Source organism: Peromyscus californicus, unplaced genomic scaffold (assembly GCF_007827085.1).
Source record: "Peromyscus californicus insignis strain IS unplaced genomic scaffold, ASM782708v3 Scaffold_16__1_contigs__length_79575227, whole genome shotgun sequence".
Lineage (NCBI taxonomy): Eukaryota > Metazoa > Chordata > Mammalia > Rodentia > Cricetidae > Peromyscus > Peromyscus californicus.
In genome coordinates, this window is record NW_026294458.1 from 30,791,838 (window position 1) to 30,798,030 (window position 6,193).

The window sequence follows — 6,193 nt, forward strand, 5'->3', positions numbered from 1 at the left end:
GACAGTTTTTATCTCCCAGGAACCTGTGGTCTGGTTCAGGAACAGGACCTTTTGGATGTGGTTGGTACTATAAAAGCCACAGGAGCTGTGGGAACAGAATAAAAAGTTTTATATCATGAGAACTGTTACCTTAACATAGGAGGTCAAGTCTGGGCTCCCTGTTGATGGAAAGTGGGGGGTGGGGATGCAGATAAAGACAGGAAGAAACGCCTCCCACCATGTGCTTTTGTTGCAGGGATTGTAGGTACACTGAATGATGGGGCCAAGTCTTTCCGCTGGAGGGAGTGGTGAGAAAGAGGGAGCCAGAACCCATGCTGAAGAAAGGCACATTAGACCATGCTGAGAACTTTTAGCTGTGTGCAATGAGTGGGGTGGAAACACGGAAGACTATAACTAGATATTTACAGGATAAATAATACCTTATCCAAGCCTTGTATGCATTTCCTGGCCAATAAATAGTCTCAGAAAGAGGAATATTCTCATCTCCTGTAAAGACTTCACTGTCAGAAGAACTGGGTCATAGTGTGGGTGAAAAGTTCTCTTTGAGTTCTTTTGCTTCAAATTAAATTACACACCTCAATAACAATGTGCTGCCTCTCAATAACATGTAATTTCTCACAAGCACCACCTTTGTGAGGAGACTGCAAGAATATGATTCAAGTTCATTTTCAGAAAGGAATGAAAGAAAATAGAAGTGTTCACGCATGATGTTGGCTACAATACATCTCAAGCCATGGTTCCTTTATTTAGTCTGGTAAATTCAATGAATCCCTAAACATGTTAATTACTTACCCTATTACCTTTCTTCTCCCATGGTGCAAACTATGCCATTCACTTGTTAAAACCTCTTTTGAAACTCATTTCTCATTTTCCCCCAAAGATCCACAGGCTTGCTAAGTAAATGAAAAGAGGCAGTGAGCCATGCAGTTACTGATACTTCCAACTGGATACGTCACCCCCTAGGAATGTCTTGGAGGAGCAGTGGAGGGTTAAGGGAGGGCTCAGGTCTGCATCATGGTCGTCAGATTCTGAAGAATGTTTAAGCAGACCGCGTTTGAACTAAAGATGATAATTGCTGAGTCTTCTTTACATCTGTACACTGTCAGAAGTCTCTGAGTATGATGGACTTTAAATAATTATTAAACACATTCCATCATCCTAAGGAAAACATCTGCCTAGTCTGGGAGATATATGGTTTGACCTCTCATATGTGCTCATCTGAGCAATGAAGAACTGAACAATTTGCTCATTCTAGGTTTCCATGCATATTGTCTTTCTCTAGTATTCTGCAGAGAACCATTGGACTACTAAACCAAATACACAGGAGGTGAGGTCTGGACCATCCATAGCCTTAACGATTATTTTATGTCTTCTGTGAAGAATAATTAGATTTTGTTGATGAATTTTTAACTTCAGAAGCAAGGAAGAAAGGTATAGTTAGCATGAAAATATCTTACATTGATGTACAAAAGATACCTTTTGCCTTTTGAAGTTTGATTAATCTATATGCAATCCAGCAGGAAGTTCAGCTATCAGAAGCAAAGAACATTCATTGTATTACCTTGTCTTCCAACCTGAGATCAGGTAGGGTTTTAAACTCACCATTATTACGACTGAGAAAAGATAAGCTTCCAGGAAGATTAAAGGGTTCAGCAGGGCCCTTCAGAGAAGGTGATTACCAGGGACAGTTATCAAGTACATATCTGAGGAAACTTAATTGATGACAGATAGAAAGAATGAATATCATAGAATGAAGCAACATAAAACAAAATTAGATGTGTACTGTTGTCACTATGGCTAATAATGTAGGCTTAACGTGTCTGTTGAATTAAACACCAACACTTTGTCATTAGGTGTAGGTTAATGTAAAAAAATTCCCACAATTCCCAAATTAGAATATGACATTAAAAAATGAGAGGTAAGCCGGGCGGTGGTGGCGCACGCCTTTAATCCCAGCACTCGGGAGGCAGAGCCAGGCGGATCTCTGTGAGTTCGAGGCCAGCCTGGTCTCCAAAGCGAGTTCCAGGAAAGGCGCAAAGCTACACAGAGAAACCCTGTCTCAAAAAACAAAAAAAAAACAAAAACAAAAAAAAAAAAACAAAAACAAAAAAAAAAATGAGAGGTAAGTTATAATCCTAATAAAATACCAAAAAGATACTTTACTGTTTTGGAAAGCTATTGATGTCCAAGAAATGTGGTTGGGTTATGGTAGGAAAATGAAGATACACATGGAAACTCAGAAGCTAAATAAAGTCAGCCTCATGATGAAAATATGACCAATTTAGCATCTTATTGTTGAATATTTTACTCTTATAAAATTTCACGTAAAGTGTAAAAGGACACAGCTTTTGGATTTTTGTGGTATAAGTATGTGAATATTACCTTAAAAATCAATACAAAATGCACATGACTGGATAGAATATTATATAAAATCTATCTTAGTGTAAATTTTAGAGTGTTAACTTAATTTCTTGCTCCCAAATAAAATTAAGCCACAGAAATAAGGACTAACTGGATAGAAAGTTTTACAACTTTTACTGCTAATTCATGCCAACATTTACCAGGAATGTACTGGGTTCAGCATACTATGCCAGCCTTGTATCTATAGATAAAGGAAATGGATTATTTTTCTTTCCTGCTTAGTCTGTTTGCATGTTCTCTCGTATAGTTTAATGGCTTCATAAACTAACTCTTTGCTTATTGGTCTTTTATGTTGGGCTTGTTTAGATTTATTTCACTTATTTCTTCATTGTTTTGCTCCTTTCCCTAATTTGAGAGTATGGCTTGATGTTCTAGCTTCTTGAGTGCATAATTAGGTTGGCTACTTGAAAGTTTTCCCTAATTTTGAGGTATCTATCTTTATAAGATCCTGTCATACTACAATTTCTGCTATATCCAATACATTTTGGAGTGGAACGACTTCATTTGCTTTAAAGAAACCATTTAATTTCACTTTGATATTTTCAGTGGCTGATTCTTTCAAAGTGGGCTTTTTACTCCTCTTGTATCTGTGTAACTTAAATTTTCTTTCAAAAACAATTTTGCTTCATCCCATTCAAGTTAGGAAAGGTATGTGGGAATTTAATTTTTAATTTTTTGAGATTTTTCTATTGTCTAATATGTGGTCTCATGTAGATGGTTTTCCATACACTGATGAAGAGAATATGCTTTCTGCAGTTAGGGATAAAATGTGCTGTAAATAATATGTTAGGTCCATTGAATCTTCAGAGTAATAGACTTTAGCTTTGATGGTTGTATGTTGCTTTTCTTTGGTTGATTTGTTCACTGATCAAAATTGTGTGTTGAAGTCACCTACTGTCATTGTACTGGAGCCCATTTCTCCCTGAAATGCTATTATTTCATTAAATTGAGTGCTCTAGCAGAAGTGTATATACTTGAAATTCTTTCTTTATGTTGCCAAGCACTAGAATGTATTCTGTATATTTACCTTTGACTTCACATCCATTATTCCATCTCACTTTACCCCTCTCTCCCTTCCAAACTGTTAGCAACGCCTGTTGGACATTGAACTTGCCTCTTTTTAAACTTCTACGTGTGAAAGGGATCATACAATATATTCTTTCTGCATATGATTTAGTTCACTTAACAAAGTGTTCTCTTATTCCAACCTTTTTTCTGCATATATCAGGACTTCAATCTTTTGTGAATTTGTATTCCACTGTATCTATATAGCATCTCTTCATTAAGCATTTACCCATGGATGTCCAACTACTGTGATTCTGTCTCATAGCTATTATGAATAGTGTTGCCCTAAACACAGACATGTTGGTATCTCTTTGTTACACTTATTTCATCTGCTTTTGTATAGGTACCTAGGAGTGAAATTACTTGATCATCTGGCAGCTTTAGTTTTTTTGGAGAAATTCTAGGCTCTTTTAATGTCTATACTAATTTATATTCCCACCAACGATGTGCAATTATTCTTTTTCTCTACATACATATTGATGTATTAGGCAGCTTGTAGCTGGAATCTTTTCATTCTCTTCACTTTGAAATTTATCAATATTACCAGTCAGGAGCCAGGTGTGGAGGTACACATGTGCAATGTTAACACTTGCATGCTGAGGCAGGGGGATCATGAATTCAAAGTTGGCCTTTCTACACAGAGAGGTCCAGATGAGTCTGAGCTATGAAACTCAACCTCAAAAAAAAAAAAAAAAAAAAAAAAAAGGTCTTTCCGGGGCGGTCCGGGTGGGGCCCAGCGCTCACCCGCGAGCTGAGCGAAGTGGGTGTCCCTGCGGTCCACGTGTCCGCGCAGGGCTGAATCGCTGAAGTGGCTGCGCTGCGGTGCGAGGGCCACAGGCCTGCCGTGCCCGGGTGTGTCTGATACGGCAGAGGAGTATCTGCCTCTGTCCTACATGTGCCTCAGCGAATGCCATGGCCTGGGAGTGCCCTGCCCAGCCGCTCTCACCTGCAAAGCCAGACTTAATATGGCAGGTACAGGATGCCAAGCCCACAGCTGCCCAAGGAGGACATCAGCCTGGCCTCCCAGTCGGCACTGAGCAGCTGCCTCTGATCCCTGGGCCAAGCAGAAGGCAACTGATAGCCTGAAGGGCTGGCCAGCTGAGAGGCTCAGAGACCACCAGCCCTGCTTCCAGCTCACCAGCAAGAGGTGGGCAGCCCTGGTGCTGGTTTGGATTTCCTCCGTGCTCTTATCTAGAAACCATATGGTGTCTGAGGAGCCATGACACTTAGTCACAACCAAGATGTGGCCTAAGGCGGTAAAGCAAAGGATGCCTAGGGACACAGATCTAAGGGCTGATAAACAGACCGAGAGAACAGTCACAATGCCGCCTGCTTCTGTCACATCGACCACAGGGACCTAGGCAGCCAGCCTGAACTCTACCAATGTGACAGCGGAGATGACAACACACTGGACTAACAGGAGCGCTCCAACAACCAGAGAGGGCACTACGGACAGTGTGACCTCCAGGACTCTTGTACCACCTACATCGTCAGGCCCCTCGTCTGTGGGGCAGACTCTACCCATCACCACTGCTGGGCTTTCCTCTCTCAGCACACCAAGTACAGAAGTGCCAAGTACAAATGCCAGGACATCACCAAGAACAGCCACAGTGGCAGCAGTGGCCCCACACACCTTGACTTGCTACAGGCACCATAAACACAAGCGGTCCTACAAGGACTCGGAGTCCGACCAAAAGCACACCTGCTAACACATCCACCATGAACCCCACACCCACCTCAGGTGCCCCGACACAAGGTACCACCATCCAGGTGACAACAGGACAGCCAGTGCCTAGCACAGAGAGATAAACACCTAGTCCTTTAAATACCACCCTGGAGCCCACCACTACCCGCCCTGTGACTTCAGTGTCCTCTACAGTACTGACCACCACCCAGACACAAACCAAGGAGCCAACTGCCAGTACAGTGCCAGTGCCTCCCACCAGCCCGACCCCTGAAGTGGAAGCCACATCCCCCACCACACAGCCAAGCCCTGCATTACCTACCCAAGGGACAGGTGGGCCAGGCACACCGTTGACAACAGAGCGGGTGGAGACCAAAGCCACAGCCGGTACTGCCTCTGCTGGGCTGACACCCAGGAGCTCCGGGGACCCAAAGGTGCCAACCGCAGACTCATGTCAGCTCAGCGCCCAAGGCCAGTACCTAGTGGTCACCACTGAGCCCCTGACTCCATCCTTGGTGAACAAAATGTTACTTCTGGCGGTGCTCACTCTTGGGGTGACCCTGTTCATTGCAGTCCTGGTGATGTTTGCCCTGCAAGCCTGTGAGAGCTACAAGAAGGACTACACGCAGGTGGACTACCTGATCAATGGCATGTACGCTGACTCGGAGATGTGAGGGCCCCGGGAGGCCGGCCTCTTCCATGGCCTTCTGTTTTGCCTCAGATGAACCAAGTGCTTCCAGATCCTTTCGGTGCAATTTCAGAGCTGTACCACATGCGTAGACACATTTAATTGATGTCAGATCAACCCCACGATCAGGGGTTTTCATAGTTATTTTTTTTTTAATTTATTTTGCAATACAATTCAGTTCTACATATCAGCCACGGATTCCCTTGTTCTCCCCCCTCCCGTCCCCCTCACCTTCCCCCCAACCCCCCCCCCCCCATTCCCATCTCCTCCAGGGCAAAGCCTTCCCCACAGACTGAGGTCAACCTGGTAGACTCAGTCCAGGTAAGTCTAGTCCC

At 43.2% G+C, this 6,193-nt stretch overlaps 1 pseudogene; it reads left to right on the forward strand.

The window, feature by feature from the left end:
- Positions 1-1,898: 1,898 nt before the first annotated feature.
- On the forward strand, positions 1,899-5,947 carry LOC128111696 (uncharacterized protein C11orf24 homolog; annotated as a pseudogene).
- The last annotated feature ends 246 nt before the right edge of the window (positions 5,948-6,193 follow it).